The sequence below is a fragment of the Pelophylax lessonae genome (genome assembly GCF_965119305.1).
Source record: "Pelophylax lessonae genome assembly, chromosome: 11".
Lineage (NCBI taxonomy): Eukaryota > Metazoa > Chordata > Amphibia > Anura > Ranidae > Pelophylax > Pelophylax lessonae.
The window spans coordinates 169,636,947-169,656,212 of NC_138778.1; the positions used below are offsets into that span (position 1 = coordinate 169,636,947).

Below are 19,266 nucleotides of genomic sequence, written 5' to 3' on the forward strand. Positions count from 1 at the left end.
ATTTCACCCCGGCCAGGTTACACAGGATGTTCCCCTCTTGCTCTGACCTTTGCTGGCGCTGTGGGGAAGAGGTGGGGTCCCTTCTTCACATCTTCTGGTCGTGCAGCCGCCTTCGCCTCTTCTGGGGGGAGGTGCTGCGCGTCTCGCAAAAGTTCACGGACCATCCCCTCACTCTGGATCCCGCACTCTTCCTCCTCCACCACAATAGCTTTCCACGCTCATCTTACCGGAAGTCGATCCTGCCGCTCCTACTCACGGCCGCCAAGAGTTGCATTCCTCTTCTCTGGAAACAGTCACAGCCCCCCACGGTGGCACTGTGGTTGAGAAAAGTAGCGCATATTAATGAAATGGAAGATCTGGTGGCGACTGCACGGGGGTCGCGTGAAGGGTTCCTCGAGCGATGGTACTACTGGCATGAGTTTAGCTTCTCCGATGAATACAAAGACCTGATCGCTTGACGGTTCTGCGGCGCTGGGGTTGGTCATCCCTCTCCCATCCTGTCTTTCCCCCTTACCCCCCCCTCTTGTACCACTTTTCACCCCTCTCCCCTGCTGACTTCTCCTCCCCTCTCTTCTCTCCTCTTTCTGCTCTTCCCCCATATGGAAAACTACCCCCCCCCCCTGGGCATTTCTACTCTTCCTATGTTGTGATGGCTGCAGGGTGCCTGGAAGGTCAGCTTGGTTCCTCCTCTTCCTACCAGACCGGCCATTTGAGAGATGCCGGTGGAGGGGGGGCGCTGCCTGGTTGAACTACGCACCATAGCCCACTTTCCTTTTTGAACCTCCATTTACTACTATAGCGGTCTGGGAGCACAAGACTACACGTGTGTCATTGTTTTATGCTTGTTTCCTGACCCGCTACATTTCCACTTACAGTTATTGACATTTATCAATATGCTCTGTTGTGCTGTATTATATTGTATGCCCTTTTTCCTTTCTCAATAAACATTGAATTTACAAAAAAAAGGTTCAACTGATTCATCCAAGCGCTCCAGCGAAAGTCCTAGTCAGATGGTGCCTGACACACAGGTAATCCTTACAGCTTCTATGCCACCTTTAGGACTCCTGTCCACCTCTTTCTTCGTGGACATAGGGAGACTGGTAGAAAGTTTTTGAAGAGTTTGTCTGCCTCTTTTAGCTATGGATATCAAAAGCTGGGGTTTTACTTTAGAAAGATCCCTATATCCTTGGGGAAAGAGGACCTTGACACCTTCACAGATCAAACAATACAGGCTGAGGAAGAATGGAAGGTGGCAGACACCATAAAAAGACAGAGAATAATTTAAAAACCTGCAAGTGGATGCTTCCAATGTCATTCGGAACCTAAAACAGGATAAACCGGTCTGCATCGCTGCAGAGTAGTTGGAAGCTCTTCTGCTTCACAGGAAAGAGTGGAAAACTATGCTGATCTGTTCTCTAAGCACATAAATCGAGGAGGAGGAGGAGGAGGAGAGAAGTTGGAGCCCCTGACGAAGTCAATGCCAATACGCATAGGGCAGAGTCAATGTGATATCACTATGTTGGTGCAGGAGGAGAAGGAGCAGTCAGAAGGGACCACCGGCATCTGCCTTCAAAGAAATTACATAGGTGCTTGATTTCATGCACGTGTGCGTTGGACAATGTAAGTGTTTTATCTATTTTTAATGTGTTTTAATAAACTCTACAGAAAGCACTATGATTTTGCCTATGTGTTCTGTTCTAAACACTTGTCCTAAAGATTCTCGGGGTGTAATGCATCAGGAGAGTAAGGTTAACTCCTGAAGAAGTAAAAGCATATTAGAACTTCTTAGTGATAAGAGCCTATCATATATTCTACCACCCCAATTCCAAAATATTTTCATATTTTATTCACAATTAAAAATGGAAAACCTATCAAATGTTTATACTGGGAAAATGCACGATTTTAAGAAAATGTAGCACCCTCTAGTGTGCTTTTGGACTAGTGCAGGCAAATGTATGAACTTGTGGTAGGTATGAGTCTGAATCTGGGTCAAGGTTTACTGCAGGGTCAGGCTAGATGACTCAGAGGTAGGTCTGTGGTGCCTCCCTCTGGATCTGGAAGTTTATAGAAACTTCTAGAAATTAGTGGGCGGAGGACAGGAGGGTTGATCTGCACACTTAAGGGAACCTGGCTAATCCTCAGATGTACTGTTCTGGCATGGTGGCTAGGTCAGCCCTTAAATATGGATGAGTCATGTTAGCAGGGGAGTCAAAAGGAGGATAGAGTGCTGAGAAGGCTGTCGGTGGCCTAAGACAGTGGTTCTCAACTCCGGTCCTCGGGGCCCACTAACAGGCCAGATTGTAAGTATTACCTTGGGGAGATGCAGACTAGAATACTGCAATCACTGAGCAGCAAATGAGATCACCTGTGGTGTAATTTAGTTATCTTGCAAACCTGGCTTGTTAGTGGGCCCCGAGGATTTCAGTTGAGGACCACTGGCCAGGAGACAGCCACAGGCTGTGCTCTGGCTGGCTTAGTAGGATCCCTTAAACATCATGATTTGATTAGGAATCTCACTTGAGAACAGTGGGAGCAAGGAGGACAGAGTGAGTACATCGGCACAGCCAGGGATTTTCAAGGGGAGAGACTGCCACATCTAGTGAGCTTTCTAAAATGACAGCATTGTCCTTGCCCTGAGAGATCTTCAGAGAAGCCTGGAGGGCTGGTAGTGCCTGCAAACAGTGGAGCTGGGAGCAGTTCTCCATTAGGAAGGGGTATACTCCTGCATCCAGTTTGCCTCCATTTTGTGCTATTTTCAAGAGGGGCTAAGATCTCCTAGTTCAGTGATGGCACCCCAGATGTTTTGGAACTACATTTACCATAATGCTCATCTACACTGCAGAGTGCAGGAGCATCATGGGAAATTTAGTTCCAAAACATCTGGGGTGCCACTGCCAAGGTTCACCATCACTGTCCTAGTCTGTAATGGAATTTTGCTATTGATCCACAAAAGACTGTGTGTGTACAGGAAGGAAAGCATATTAGAACTTCTTAGTGATAAGAGCCTATCATATATTCTACCACCCCAATTCCAAAATATTTTCATATTTTATTCACAATTAAAAATGGAAAACCTATCAAATGTTTATACTGGGAAAATGCACGATTTTAAGAAAATGTAGCACCCTCTAGTGTGCTTTTGGACTAGTGCAGGCAAATGTATGAACTTGTGGTAGGTATGAGTCTGAATCTGGGTCAAGGTTTACTGCAGGGTCAGGCTAGATGACTCAGAGGTAGGTCTGTGGTGCCTCCCTCTGGATCTGGAAGTTTATAGAAACTTCTAGAAATTAGTGGGCGGAGGACAGGAGGGTTGATCTGCACACTTAAGGGAACCTGGCTAATCCTCAGATGTACTGTTCTGGCATGGTGGCTAGGTCAGCCCTTAAATATGGATGAGTCATGTTAGCAGGGGAGTCAAAAGGAGGATAGAGTGCTGAGAAGGCTGTCGGTGGCCTAAGACAGTGGTTCTCAACTCCGGTCCTCGGGGCCCACTAACAGGCCAGATTGTAAGTATTACCTTGGGGAGATGCAGACTAGAATACTGCAATCACTGAGCAGCAAATGAGATCACCTGTGGTGTAATTTAGTTATCTTGCAAACCTGGCTTGTTAGTGGGCCCCGAGGATTTCAGTTGAGGACCACTGGCCAGGAGACAGCCACAGGCTGTGCTCTGGCTGGCTTAGTAGGATCCCTTAAACATCATGATTTGATTAGGAATCTCACTTGAGAACAGTGGGAGCAAGGAGGACAGAGTGAGTACATCGGCACAGCCAGGGATTTTCAAGGGGAGAGACTGCCACATCTAGTGAGCTTTCTAAAATGACAGCATTGTCCTTGCCCTGAGAGATCTTCAGAGAAGCCTGGAGGGCTGGTAGTGCCTGCAAACAGTGGAGCTGGGAGCAGTTCTCCATTAGGAAGGGGTATACTCCTGCATCCAGTTTGCCTCCATTTTGTGCTATTTTCAAGAGGGGCTAAGATCTCCTAGTTCAGTGATGGCACCCCAGATGTTTTGGAACTACATTTACCATAATGCTCATCTACACTGCAGAGTGCAGGAGCATCATGGGAAATTTAGTTCCAAAACATCTGGGGTGCCACTGCCAAGGTTCACCATCACTGTCCTAGTCTGTAATGGAATTTTGCTATTGATCCACAAAAGACTGTGTGTGTACAGGAAGGAAAGCAGCCCAGGATCCTTTGTACAGAGGAAGGAAGTTGTCCCCCTTGAGTTGTTCCTTGATTCAAGTTGGGCATCCCATAAATCCCTTCACCCCATCCAAGTTGTTACCCCTAATAAAACATAAAAACAAAGCCAAGGCGCTGACTTCTTGTGTTTGGATGCAAGTGGGGAATACGTGTTGCCTGGCTGTGCCAGGAATTGGGGAGCCAGTTTACATCAGCCTCTGCAGAGGTAGTGCTACAAAAAAGACATGGCAATTTTGAAATTGATGGCAGCAACGTGTCTCAAGAAAGTTGCGACAGGGCAACAAAAGCTGGCAAAGTAAGTGGTACTAACAAGGAAGATCTGGAAGAACATTTTGCAACTAATAAGGTTGTCAGCTAGGCAGTAACATGATTGGGTATAATAAGAGCATCTTAGAGAGTCGTGACACAGCATCCTAATTTTTTTTGGAATTGGGGCTGTACTTAGAAAGCACACTTGGTGAACTGTATACACAGGAGATGGAACAGTTTTTAGCACTTTTTATACAATATGCACCTAAATAAATTATACGTTTGCACTTCTGAACATGAAGCACTTTTGAATATTTAGCAGAATGTCAAATGTAGACACGTGTATGTAGATTGTTTTATTAATATTCTGCTATATTCACGCAAATGTTTGTATATGACAGCAGCTGAATGCAGTAATCTGCACTTTAAAAAGTTGAAATATTTACTTATAATTTTCGGTCTTTTTTTCTTTTTTTTTTTAACAAAAAATAAAAACCCAGTGGTGATTAAATATTACCAAAAGAAAGCTCTGTCTCCAAAAAATTCAATTTGCGTACATGTACGCACAATTGTCCTTCAAAGTGCAACAGCACTGAAAGCTGAAAATTGGCCAGGGCAGGAAGGTGGGAAAAAGGCCCAGTACACAAGTATAAGGCAGAGGGGGTATTGTTGGCATTCAAACATTACAAGGTATGCAATAGGAAGTGTAAGAACGCAATCAGGGTTGCTAAGCTAGACGACCAGAGAAACATAGCAGAGGAGATTAAAAAAATCCCCAAAAATCCTTTAAATATATTAATAGTTAAAAAGCGAAGTCGGAGCATATTGGTCCCATAAGGGAGGATGAAGGGAAGATGGTTACAAATGACAAAGAATAGGCATCTGTACTAAATGTATTCTTCTCCTTAGTTTTTACTAAGGAAAAGGAGGGTATAGTATTTATGACTGTTTTATTAGTAACACATCACAGAGTGTACCCTTGTGGCTTAAAGAAGCCAGTGTCCGAAAAAGACTTGAAAAGCTAAATGCAAATAAATCACCAGGACCAGATGATATACACCCGAGAGTCCTCAAAAAACTAGGTCAGGTTATAGCCAGCGGATTGGCAAAGGGCCAACGTGGTACCAATATTTAAAAAAGGGCAGAAACCTGTACCTGGAAACTACATGCCAGTCTGTCTATCATCGATAGTATGTAAACTATTGGAGGGAATAAGACTACTGGTATATACAAGATTTCACTGGTGAATACAGTATCGTTAGTAGTAATAAGCATGGCTTTAGGAAAAGTCATTCCTGCCAAACCAATCTGTTAACATTTTATGAGGAAGTGAGCTGTCATCTTAATAAGGGAAGGCTGTGGATGTGGTGTACCTGAATCTTGCAAAAGCATTCGACTCAGTCCCCCACAAACATTTAAGTTACAAACTGAGGTCCAAAGGCATAGACTACAGGGTTTGTACATGGATAGAAAATTGGTTCCAGGAGCGTGTCCAAAGGGTGTTGATAAAATATGAGTATTCAGACTGGTCTGGAGTGGTAAGTGGGGTACCCCAAGATTCTGTCCTGGGACCGATTCTGTTTACTTTATTCATAAATGATATAGAGGTTTGGGATCAATCTCTGTATTTGCTGTCGCAGGGCAATAACTTCTCAGCAGGATATTGATACTTTACAAAAAGGTCTAAAAAAATAAAGGATTGGGCAACTACATGGCAATTGAGGTTTAATGTTGAAAAATGTAAAGTGATGAACTTGGGGGCTAAGAATATGAATGCAAGTTACTCAATAGGAGGAGAACCTCTGGGGGAACCTCTAAGCAGAGCAATAATTTCTCAGCAGGATATTGATACTTTACAAAAAGGTCCAAAAAAATAAAGGATTGGGCAACTACATGGCAATTGAGGTTTAATGTTGAAAAATGTAAAGTGATGAACTTGGGGGCTAAGAATATTATTGCAAGTTACTCACTAGGAGGAGAACCTCTAGGGGAATCAAAAATCGAAAAAGATCTGGCTGCTTCTTTGGTTATCAGCTCCAGATGGATCAGACAGACGGTGACTCAGGCCTATTCCATTAAAGGCCAGGTACCACTTTCCCTGTCACGGCTCATTCTACTCGAGCACTGAATGCTTCTTGGGCCTTCCGTCATCAGGCATCAATATCGCAAGTTTGCAAGGCGGCCACTTGGTCGTCAGGGCATACCTTCACAAAATTCTATAAGGTAGATACTTTGGCATCTGCGGAGGTTTCTTTTGGCTGCAAAGTTTTGCAGGCTGCTGTTTAAGAGGGGCACCGATGATCAGTGCCCTGATTTAGTGAAAACGATGTTCTGACAGGCTTGCCGACTAATGGCTCTCCTTTCTTCCCACAGACAAAGCATGGGAATAAAGGAATTCCGACAACTGGCAAGTCTGTTTACATGTAATCTGCTGTGATTGTACACAGCTGGTCATATGGTAAAGGGCCGCTGTGATTGTCCCTTGAACCTGATCTGTGATCAGCCATGTCCAAAGGACACACTAGTCACAGAGCGTGCCCAAAGCGGAGTTCTGGGAGGACGTTTATTGACACCCTCTCAGAACTGGACGACCGCCCAGTAGCCGTCTTTTGGCTATAGCACTCACTACCACCGCTCGAAATCTGTTCCTAGCATACACTACTCTTTTGGTGAAATAATGCTTTCTAAGCGTCCCTGCACACTGCCTTAAAAAAATCTCTATTTCTACAGTTTTGTGTTTTGTCTGTAGCTGCAGCTCAATGTTATCCTATGTGTCCATGCACATTAGGACGATTACAGGCATATTTTAAGTGCAGCGTCTAGAGGCAGGAAAAAAAAAAACTCTTCTGGTTTTGCATTTTTGATTGGAGCTTTCTGGCTGAAAAAAGCGTAAACACTCCTAAACTTGCCTAAACTGTGTACAAAAACGCTCTATACAAGAGTTTTTTTTCTGCCAAGGGACCTGGTGTTTTTTAAGTCCAGTGTGCATCAAACCCAAAGTTATTCTTAGAATTCTCCTGCTAGTTTCAGTTTGAACATTTGAGCTCTTGATCTCAGCTTTACATTGAGAACACTGTTCTTCTGATTCCTTTTTACACCCTTAATCTAATGGTTTCAGTTCAAGGATTCAAACATTCCACATGCATAATATTATAACAACCAACAACCTGCCACCACTTCAAAAAGTATGTTTAATGGACAAAGCAACCTGCACCCACTTCATTTGCTTTGGGTGTGTGTGTGTATTTAGGTGTGTGTGTGTGTGTGTGTGTGTGTGTGTGTGTGTGTGTATATATATATAGTACAGACCAAAAGTTAGGACCCACCTTCTCATTCAAAGAGTTTTCTTTATTTTCATGACTATGAAAATTGTAGAGTCACACTTCAAGAGGTAGTCACCTGAAATGGTTTTCACTTCACAGGTGTGCCCTGTCAGGTTTAAGAAGTGTGATTTCCTGCCTTATAAATGGGGTTGGGACCATCAGTTGTGTTGTGCAGAAGTCAGGTGGATACACAGCTGATAGTCCTACTGAATAGACTGTTAGAATCAGGGCTGTCTAACACAGGGCAAAAGGGGCAGCTGCCCCGGGTCTAGTCATTGTTGTGGGGCGCAAAGCAGCTGCCCCTTGAGCCCCCAAATAGTTGATAAGTGGATTCAAGAGGGCCCAAGAAAATTTTTGCCCAGGGTCCAGTCAAGAATAAAGACGGCCCTGGTTGGAATTTGTATTATAGCAAGAAAAAAGCAGCTAAGTACAGGAAAACGAGTGGCAGAAGAGACTTGTTTGGGCTAAAGAACACAAGGAATGGACATTAGACCAGTGGAAATCTGTGCTTTGGTCTGATGAGTCCAAATTTCAGATCTTTGGTTCCAACCACCGTGTCTTTGTGCGACGCAGAAAAGGTTAACGGATGGACTCTTCATGCCTGGTTCCCACCGTGAAGCATGGAGGAGGAGGTGTGATGGTGTGGGGGTGCTTTGCTGGTGACACTGTTGGGGATTTATTCAGAATTGAAGGCATACTGAACCAGCATGGCTACCACAGCATCTTGCAGCGGCATGCTATTCCATCCGGTTTGCGTTTAGTTGGACCATCATTTATTTTTCAACAGGACAATGACCCCAAACACACCTCCAGGCTGTGTAAGGGCTATTTGATCAAAAAGGAGAGTGATGGGGTGCTGCGCCAGATGACCTGGCCTCCACAGTCACCGGACCTGAACCCAATCGAGATGGTTTGGGGTGAGCTGGACCGCAGAGTGAAGGCAAAAGGGCCAACAAGTACTAAGCATCTCTGGGAACTCCTTCAAGACTGTTGGAAGACCATTTCAGGTGACTACATCTTGAATCAAAGCAAAAGGTGGCTACTTTGAAGAACCTAGAATATGACATATTTTCAGTTTTTTCACACTTTTTTGTTATGTATATAATTCCACATGTGTTAATTAATAGTTTTGATGCCTTCAGTGTGAATCTACAATTTTCATAGTTATGAAAATAAAAAAAATTATTTGAATGAGAAGGTGGGTCCAAAATTTTGGTCTGTACTACATATATATATATATATATATATATATATATATATATATATAATGTGTGTTTATATACAGTATATATATATATATATATATATATATATACACACATACAGCTGCAAGAAAAAGTATGTGAACCCTTTGGAATGATATGGATTTCTGCACAAATTGGTCATGTGATCTGATCATCATCTAGGTCACAACGATAGACAATCTACGAATAACCCTTTATTAAGAAAATGATAAAAATCCACTCACATAGATGGCACAATATGGCTTGTGCGGACCGTGGACTTCGAAGTCGTGACACGCAAGCGTATGATGCCACGCGTATAGGGGGCGGAGGCTCTGACGGACAAGCGGCGACTATCCAGCACGGCTCCTCATAGCTTATGTGTAAACCATCTGCACGGTCCGCACAAGCCATATTTTGCCATCTATGTGAGTGGATTTTATTATTTTCTTAATAAAGGGTTATTCGTAGCAGTGAGCACTTAGATCTTGTGTGTGTATTTTTTGCATATCTTTCCTGCATATGGAGCCCATGAGAGTACCTGCCCAGCAAACGGTATCCATAGATCTGAATCTTTCTGCATTTAAATCATCTCAATGAGGTGAGAGGCCATCTTGTGGCTATACGGTGGTGGTGTTTTCGAGCACTATTATATTATTGAGACCCCTATCAAGCACCTTATATACATCTCACATTTTGGATATTTTGTGGATTGGACTTCTCTTTCTATTGCACCTTAATTGTGGAATATATTTTATGAACTTTTTATATATGCACCTTTAAGATAAATTGTTATATTTTATCTTTTATTAAGCACATTGTCACTTTATTGATTTTATATAGTGCTGTATATATTTTGTCCTGTAAAGATGACTGCAAGAGCACAGCGCAGACTGCTCAATGAGGTGAAGAAGAATCCTAGAGTGTCAGCTAAAGACTTACAAAAGTCACTGGCAAATGCTAACATCCCTGTTAGCGAATCTACAATATGTAAAACACTAAACAAGAATGGATTTCATGGGAGGATACCACAGAGGAAGCCACTGCTGTCCAAACAAAACATTGCTGCACGTTTACAGTTTGCGCAAGAGCACCTGGATGTTCCACAGCAGTACTGGCAAAATATTCTGTGGACAGATGAAACCAAAGTTGAGTTGTTTGGAAGAAACACACAACACTATATGTGGTGAAAGAGAGGCACAGCACACCAACATCAAAACCTCATCCCAACTGTGAAGTATGGTGGTGGGGGCATCATGGTTTGGGGCTGCTTTGCTGCGTCAGGGCCTGTACGGATTACTATCATCAAAGGAAAAAATAATTACCAAGTTTATCAAGACATTTTGCAGGAGAACTTAAGGCCATCTGTCTACCAGCTGAAGCTCAACAGAAGATGGGTGTTGCAACAGGACAATGACCCAAAGCATAGAAGTAAATCAACAACAGAATGGCTTAAACAGAAGAAAATACGCCTTCTGAAGTGGCCAAGTCAGAGTCCTGACCTCAACCTGATTGAGATGCTGTGGCATGACCTCAAGAAAGCGATACACACCAGACATCCCAAGAATATTGCTGAACCTAAACAGTTCTGTAAAGAGGAATGGTCAAGAATGACTCCTGACCGTTGTGCATGTCTGATCTGCAACTACAGGAAACGTTTGCTTGAAGTTATAGCTGCCAAAGGAGGTTCAACCAGTTATTAAATCCAAGGGTTCACATACTTTTTCCACCTGCACTGTGAATGTTTACATGGTGTGTTCAATAAAACATGGCAACATTTCATTCTTTGTGTGTTATTAGTTTAAACAGACTGTGATTGTCTATTGTTGTGACTTAGATGATGATGATCAGATCACATTTTATTACCAATTTGTGCAGAAATCCATATCATTCCAAAGAGTTCACATACTTTTTCTTGCAGCTGTGTGTATATGTATATATATCTATCAAAAACAAAAAAATTGTATAGCATTGGCTGACATAAAGTGGTTCTAAAATATGTTCTCCATTTCCAATTACAAACACAAGCATATTAATTCATGAAAAACATAACCATGTTAAAACTCTTTTTTCAAGTAGGGTTGTTTTGCAAATAATTACAAGAGTCTGTTCCAATACAAATATCCAATACAATTTTCATAATAAATGTTTACAACCACCACATTTTTACAAAATTATGACGGCTGCTGCTAAACAAAAAGATAACATAATAGACATAAAACAGCACATAAAAATCCTGAAAGTTTTAGAACTGCTGCATCAAACCTGTCCATTACCTATTTATTTTTTTGCCCAAGGTACCCTGTATACGACAATATCTGTTTAATTAACATGTTCTTACCGAGATTTAGACACGGAGGTTCTGCTGTCTTGATAATTACTTCCGTGTAGGCCTCACACTGATACATAAGAGGGTAAACATTCCTTGCCTACGTTTGTCTTCCTCTTGAATCATTAACAGGAATGGATCAAGGGGCGTGAACAAAGTTTTATGTCGGCCTTATGACGCGACTTTATCAGTCATACACTCCACCTGTCCAGCATGCTACAGCGTAATTGTAAGGTTCACTGTTCTGGGATATGTTGACTTCTAAGAACCAGGGCTCTACAATGCTCTATAAAGGAGTCATTGTGGTCCGAAAACTAGATTCACGCTTATGCATGGACATGAAATTTCAATGCATCAATGCTAGTACATGGAAAAGCACAAAACAATAAAATAATTAAATGTGGAACTCATGAAAAGGGTAGCCAAACCTTTTCCCCCATTTTATATAGAGTGGAAAAGAATTGGGTCCCCTTTCCCCATGGGATATTTCCCTCTACTTTATTTTTGGGTTTTATATTCAAGTACAGATATGTTTGTTTTATGTAGATGTCATGCTGGTTGAGATGCACCATCATTTGGATGTACCAAGACCTGGTCCAAATGATAAGGAAAAAATGTAGACTCACCCACCACTTTATTAGGTACACCCTACTAGTACCAGGTTGGACCACCTTTTGGCTTCGGAACTGCCTTAAATATTAATGGTATAGATTCAACAGTTTGAGATGGTTTGAGCTTTGTGACCTGGTGCATTATCCTGCTAGAACAATACACAGGTAGGCCATGGCGTTTAAACTAGGGATTGACCGATTATCAGCAAAGCCGATATATCGAGGGCCGATATGCACTTTCCCTGATATATCGGAATTGGCCACCAAGGTGGGCGATATTGCCGATATTTCGGAAAGTGCTGTACCGGAGTGATGCCTGCAGCTAGAGGCATCACCCCGGTATCGGCGTCCATAGCCGACAGTCGGCTGTCTTGTAATGACAACCAATGAGGCGGAGAAGCCGATCAGCTGTGATTACAAGAAGCGGGAGGGGACATCCGCCCCCCTCACACGGCTTGCCCCGGTCTCTCGTCCCACCTGGTGACCCGGGCAACCAATCTGCATGGCCGCCGAAGACCCGATCAAAGCCACATTAGACTCTGATCGGGTCTCCATGCAAAAATCCGGAGGTGATGTCATGACGGCGCCAGATTAAAAATAATGACAGCATTCAAAACAGCCAAACTTGGCGTTTTGAATGCTTTTAATTGCAGAGGAGGGGGTTGGGGTCTTTTAGACCCCCAGATCCCTCCACAAGAGTACCTGTCAAGTAAAAAAAACGAAAAACATATTTTTTTCAAATGTAGGAAAATATTGACCCCGATACGCGATGGCCAAAATATCGGTATCGGCAATGAAAAAACGATATCGGTTGATCACTAGTTTAAACAATGCTCAACTGGTACTAAGGGGCCCAAAGTGAGCCAAGAAAATATCCCTTATACCAGTACACCACCAGCCTAAACTGTTGATACAATGCAGGATGGATCCATGCTTTCATGTTATTTATGCCAAATTCTGACCCTACAATCTGAATGTCGCAGCTGAAACGTTTTTCTAATCTTCTATTGTCCAATTTTGGTGAGCCTGTGTAAATTGTAGCCTCGGTTTCCTGTTCTTAGCTGACAGGAGCTGGTGTGGTCTTCTGCTGCTGCAGCCTATCTGCTTCAAGGTTCGATGTGTTGTGTGTTCAGAGATGGTATTCTGCATACCTTGGTTGTAATGAGTCGTTATTTGAGTTACTGTTGCCTTTCTATCATCTTGTACCAGTCTTCCAATTCTCCCCTGACCTCTAACATCAACAAGGCATTTTCATCTATACAACTGCCTTTCACAGGATATTTTCTCTTTTTTGGCCCATTCACTGTAAACCCGAGAGATGGTTGTGCGTGAAAATCCCAGTAGATCAGCAGTTTTTGAAATACTCCGACCAGCCGGTCTGACACCAACAACCATGCCATGTTCAAAGTCACCTAAATCCCCTTTCTTCCCCATTCTGATGGTCGGTTTGAACTTCAGCATTTTGTCTTTACCATGTCTAGATGCCAAAATGCATTGAGTTGCTGCCATGTGATGGGGGATTAGCAATTTGTGTTACCAAGCATTTGAACAGGTGTACCTAATAAAGTGGCTGGTGAGTGTTACATTCACGGATAAAGGATGATGAAATTATAGTGCACATTGAGGGTAAAAAAAAAAGGTGTGAGTATGTTAAAGTGTAGTAAATTAAAGCATAGTAAACTCCAGGTAAAAAATGTAATGTACTGTACTGTCTTTGGATATGGTGGGAAATTTACAGTAGATGTATTGGAGAGATGTACAGAATGTAATTTTATGTGCGTAAACACATTTTAAGCACTCTAATGTATATGGCCACCTGAAAAAATACTTTCTTTGAATTGTAATGTTTATTTTAATGAGTGCATATTTTGAGGTATTGTATATTATATTGAGGTATTGCAGTGTTTACCACTTTTTTTACAGAGGCTCAAAATTTCAAGTCCTGAGCTACTAGCCAGGCCTTAAGAGATTTTTGCCACCAGTTGCCCCACCTAATCCCTGCCCCATCCCTAATTCAACATCTTAACATCATACCTTTATCTCATATAATTATATTGTTAAATGTTTTATGCATAATTAAGTTAGAAAAATAAATATTTACAACAACAACTTTATCAGTGCAGCCTCATCAGTCCTCATCAATGCAGCCTATCAGTACCCTTCAGTATCACCTCATCAGTGCTCATCAGTGCAGCCTCATCAGTGCCCATGAAGGCAGCCTCATCAGTGCCCATGAAGGCAGCCTCATCAGTGCCCATGAAGGCAGCCTCATCAGTGCCCATGAAGGCAGATTCATCAGTGCCCATGAAAGCAGCCTCATCAGTGCCCATGAAGGCAGCTTCATCAGTGCCCATGAACGCAGCCTATCTCTGCATGAAAATCATAGGGAAGAGAGCTTGCCAGATTACAGAGAGGATCTCCCGTTGTGACACAGCTTGTATCTGAAACATTGGCTGCTGTCTAACACAGCCCCACCTCCTGGACTGGCTCCTATGAAAGACATCACATTACTTCAATTTCCCAGCGCTGGATCAGTGTGCTGTCTATCATAGGAGCCGGTCTAGGAGGTGGGACTTTGTTTGACAGCAGCCAGCACTTCAGACACAAGCTGTGTCAGAGAAGGAGTTTCCCTCTCTGTGTGATCCGGCCAGCTTTCCTTTCCTCACAGTTTCCTAGCTTCGCTCGGAGGTGAATCGGCTCCCTTTTAACCCCGCCTGCTGGCAGCGCCCCCCCCCCCACCCTCCGATTTGGCTCCACACTCACCATAGGCTTTGAGGGCTGTGTATATATATATATATATATATATATATATATACAGTGCCTTGCAAAAATATTCGGCCCCTTGAACTTTGCGGCCTTTTGCCACATTTCAGGCATCAAACATAACGATATAAAACTGTAATTTTTTGTGAAGAATCAACAACAAGTGGGACACAACCATGAAGTGGAACGAAATTTATTGTATATTTCAAACTTTATTAACAAATAAAAAACAGAAAAATTGGGCGTGCAAAATTATTCAGCCCCTTTACTTTCAGTGCAGCAAACTCTCTCCAGAAGTTCAGTGAGGATCTCTGAATGATCCAATGTTGACCTAAATGACTAATGATGATAAAAAGAATCCACCTGTGTGTAATCAAGTGTCCGTATAAATGCACCTGCACTGTGATAGTCTCAGAGGTCCGTTTAGAGGTCCGTCCGCAGAGAGCATCATGAAGAACAATGAACACACCAGTCAGGTCCGAGATACTGTTGTGGAGAAGTTTAAAGCCAGATTTGGATACAAAAAGATTTCCCAAGCTTTAAACATCCCAAGGAGCACTGTGCAAGCGATAATATTGAAATGGAAGGAGTATCCGACCACTGCAAATCTACGAAGACCTGGCCGTCCCTCTAAACTTTCAGCTCATACAAGGAGAAGACTGATCAGAGATGCAGCCAAGAGGCCCATGATCACTCTGGATGAACTGCAGAGATCTACAGCTGAGGTGGGAGACTCTGTCCATAGGACAACAATCAGTCGAATACTGCACAAATCTGGCCTTTATGGAAGAGTGGCAAGAAGAAAGCCATTTCTTAAAGATATCCATAAAAAGTGTCGTTTAAAGTTTGCCACAAGCCACCTAGGAGACACCAAACATGTGGAAGAAGGTGCTATGGTCAGATGAAACCAAAATCAAACTTTTTGGCAACAATGCAAAACGTTTTGTTTGGCGTAAAAGCAACACAGCTCATCACCCTGAACACACCATCCCCCCACTGTCAAACATGGTGGTGGCAGCATCATGGTTTGGGCCTGATTTTCTTCAGCAGGGACAGGGAAGATGGTTAAAATTGATGGGAAGATGGATGGAGCCAAATACAGAACCATTCTGGAAGAAAACCTGATGGAGTCTGCAAAAGATCTGAAACGGAGATTTGTCTTCCAACAAGACAATGATCCAAAACATAAAGCAAAATCTACAATGGAATGGTTCACAAATAAACATATCCAGGTGTTAGAATGGCCAAGTAAAAGTCCAGACCTGAATCCAATCGGGAATCTATGGAAAGAACTGAAAACTGCTGTTCACAAACGCTCTCCATCCAACCTCACTGAGCTCGAGCTGTTTTGCAAGGAGGAATGGGCAAAAATTTCAGTCTCTCGATGTGCAAAACTGATAGAGACATACCCCAAGCGACTTACAGCTGTAATCGCAGCCTAAGGGGGCGCTACAAAGTATTAACTTAAGGGGGCTGAATAATTTTGCACGCCCAATTTTTTAGTTTTTTATTTGTTAAAAATGTTTGAAATATCCAATAAATTTCGTTCCACTTCATGATTGTGTCCCACTTGTTGTTGATTCTTCACAAAAAAATACAGTTTTATATCTTTATGTTTGAAGCCTGAAATGTGGCAAAAGGTCGCGAAGTTCAAGGGGGCCGAATACTTTCGCAAGGCACTGTATATATATATATCTTAACTCCATGGCCTTGGAGGACTGGCGGGACGTCTTTCGGTCAAGGGTGGAAGTAAACATTTTTTTTCTTTTAAAGCAAAAGATCAAAAAACTTTTTTTTTTTTTGCTTTTAAAAGGTAAAGGGGAGATTTGGGTTCTTTCTGACCCCAGATCTCTCCATCAAGAGGACCTTCCATCCTTATTTTTATTACAAGGGATGTTTACATTCCTCGTAATAGGAATAAAAGTGAATAAAAAAAAGGGACAGTGTATTAATAAATAGTAAAATAAGAAAATAGCCAACACATACATAAGTCGCGCACGCATATGTAAATGGTATTCACACCACACGTGCGGTATTGCCACAGGTATTAAAGCGAGAGCAATAATTCTAGCATTCGACCTCCTCTGTAACTCTAAACAGGTAACCTGTAAAAATTTGAAAGGTGTTGCCTTTTTTAAGTACCGCCGTTTGTTGTCATTCCGCAAGCATACATAATTTTAAAGCTTGAAATGTTAGGTATCTGTTTACTCAGGGTACCATCCATCTTTCACATTACCCAAATAAAATTGGGGTATATATAATTTTTTTTTTTTTTATTCATTAAACTGAATTTTTTCAAAAGATTTGTGTTTGCAAAATCACTGCGTAAATACTGTATGACATACAAAAATTGCAATGATCGCCATTTTATTCCCTAGGGTCTCTGCTTGAAAAAACAAAAAACAAATGTATAATGTTTTTTGGGGTTATAAGTAATTTTCTAGCAAAATATACAGATTTAAACTTGTAAACAAAAAGTGCCAGAAAAAGGTTGGTCTTCAAGTGGTCAAATACATATTTTTTTTTTTAAATCTGAGGCCCTGCGGAATAAAAATGGCAGCAGTTGCAATCTCACAATATTTGTGTAGTGGTTTATGTGCAAATGCATCATTTTTAGAAAAAAATAAAAAATAATAATTTTGGTACACACAAACAAAATATAATGCCCATTTTTGGTCAAATAAAAAAGATAGGGTTATGCTGATTAACCACTTGCCGACTGCCGCACGACTATATACTGCGGCAGTCAGCCTCTCCTGGGCAAAGTGACGTATGGGTACGTCACTCGCCCACGAGCCACCAGGGGGCAATTGCACGCCGCCGGCGGCGCGTTCCCGCCCCCCCCCTCGTTCACGGACATCCCCGCGTGTGTGATCGGCAGCTCTGATGTCCGCCGGCCACTCGCAATCTCCCGCAGGAGAGGGAGAAAGACAGACGGCTAATGTAAACACAGCCGTCTGTCATTCTCCCTTAGATCATCACTGAGGCTATGCGATCCTGCTATGTAGGATCGTATGTCTCTGTGATGATCTAACAAGCCACGCCCCCTGACAGTTAGAATCATGCCCCTAGGGACACACTTAACCCCTTGATCACTAATAAAGTTAACCTCTTCCCTGCCAGTGGCATTTTTACAGTAACAGTGCATATTGATAGCACTGATTACTGTAGTAATGTCACTGGTACCCCCAAAAGTGCCAAAAATAGCAGTCAAGGGTCCCATCTTTCTGCCGCAATGTCGCAGTCCCGCAAAATAAATTGCAGATCGCCGCCATTACTAGTTAAAAAAAAAACAATAAAAATGACATAAATCTTAATCATAAATCCGTAGTTAGTAAACGCAAAAAATTTTGCGCAAACCAATCAAAATACGCTTATTGCGATTTTTTTACCAAAAATATTTAGCAGAAAACAAATTGGCCTAAAATTTTAAAAAAATTTTGATTTTTACATTTTTTTTGAGAATTTCATATAAAAAAAATGTGAAAAATATTGTAATTTTTCAAAATTGTCACTCTTTTTGTGTTTATAGCGCAAAAAGTAAAAATCGCACAGGTGATCAAATACCACCGAAAGAAAGCTCTGTTTGTGGGAAAAAAAGGACGTCAATTTCATTTGGGTACGGCATCGCACAACCGCGCAATTGTCCATTACAATCACGCAGTGCCGAAACGCAAAATAGGGCCTTGTCTTTGAGCAGCCAAATCCTCCGGGGCTTAAGTGGTTAAAAGGATAACAAAAATGTCAAGTCTTAAAATTGTGCGTGCCTGTGAAATAGTAAAATACTTCCCAAAATTTTCCGTAGGGGACAGTTTAAAAGCCTTTACAGGTTATCAATTTAGAGTTAGCTATGAATAATGGTTCTAGAATTCTCGTTCTCACATAGTCTTCTGTGGTGGTATGGTTGGTGCATATTCGCCCCAAAGGGGTGGATATGATGAACTCTAGCTTGTTTCACACTTGGAAATGATCAGATTTATTCATAAAGTGCTGCTTCCTATACCTATAGATACATTAAACTTGATACTTATTTGATGTCTGATGCTATATGGGACCCTGAACCTTTACTTACCCCTCCTTATGTGTGACATCTGGGCTACTGCCCTGCCAATGCTGTTGTAGCATTTCTATGTTTGCACCTTCTGCTCCTGAAGAAGCGCAGCTACGTGAAACATGTCAAGCTTTATGCAAAAGGATGGTGGAGTCCTCTATCATGTATACAGCTCTGATTGATTATTATATTGCTATTTATGAGCTAAACCACCATCCAATTCGACATAGGGTGCAGAATGCTACTGTGTTTTTAATTTGTGCATTAATAAACTTTTGTATTTTTTTTATATATATATATATATATATATATATATATATATATATATATATATATATATATATATATATATATATATATATGTAGCACTCTCCTAGGTGGGTGCTAGGAAAAGTATATGGGTGACCCTGCCTGCTTATCAGGGGGGCCTTAATTGTTCAGGTAGGTTGTCATGTGCTCTCAGGTGTCTGTTGAGTTTGGGGAATCTCCCTACTGTGTTTAACCACTTGCC

The 19,266-nt window shown here is 42.0% G+C and overlaps 1 protein-coding gene across 2 annotated transcripts in view; it reads right to left on the reverse strand.

The window, feature by feature from the left end:
• The window catches only part of TMEM98 (transmembrane protein 98), a 106,493-nt gene that overhangs the window by 57,020 nt on the left and 30,207 nt on the right, over window positions 1-19,266 (reverse strand). Inside the window, exon 1 of one of the 2 annotated variants that reach the window (XM_082271704.1) lies at window positions 11,343-11,459. The exons of the other annotated variant lie outside the window; for it this stretch is intronic. The gene's annotated coding sequence lies outside the window, so the exon portion shown is untranslated. Of the gene's footprint in view, window positions 1-11,342; window positions 11,460-19,266 lie in introns of those variants that run through there. 2 annotated transcript variants of the gene reach the window in all.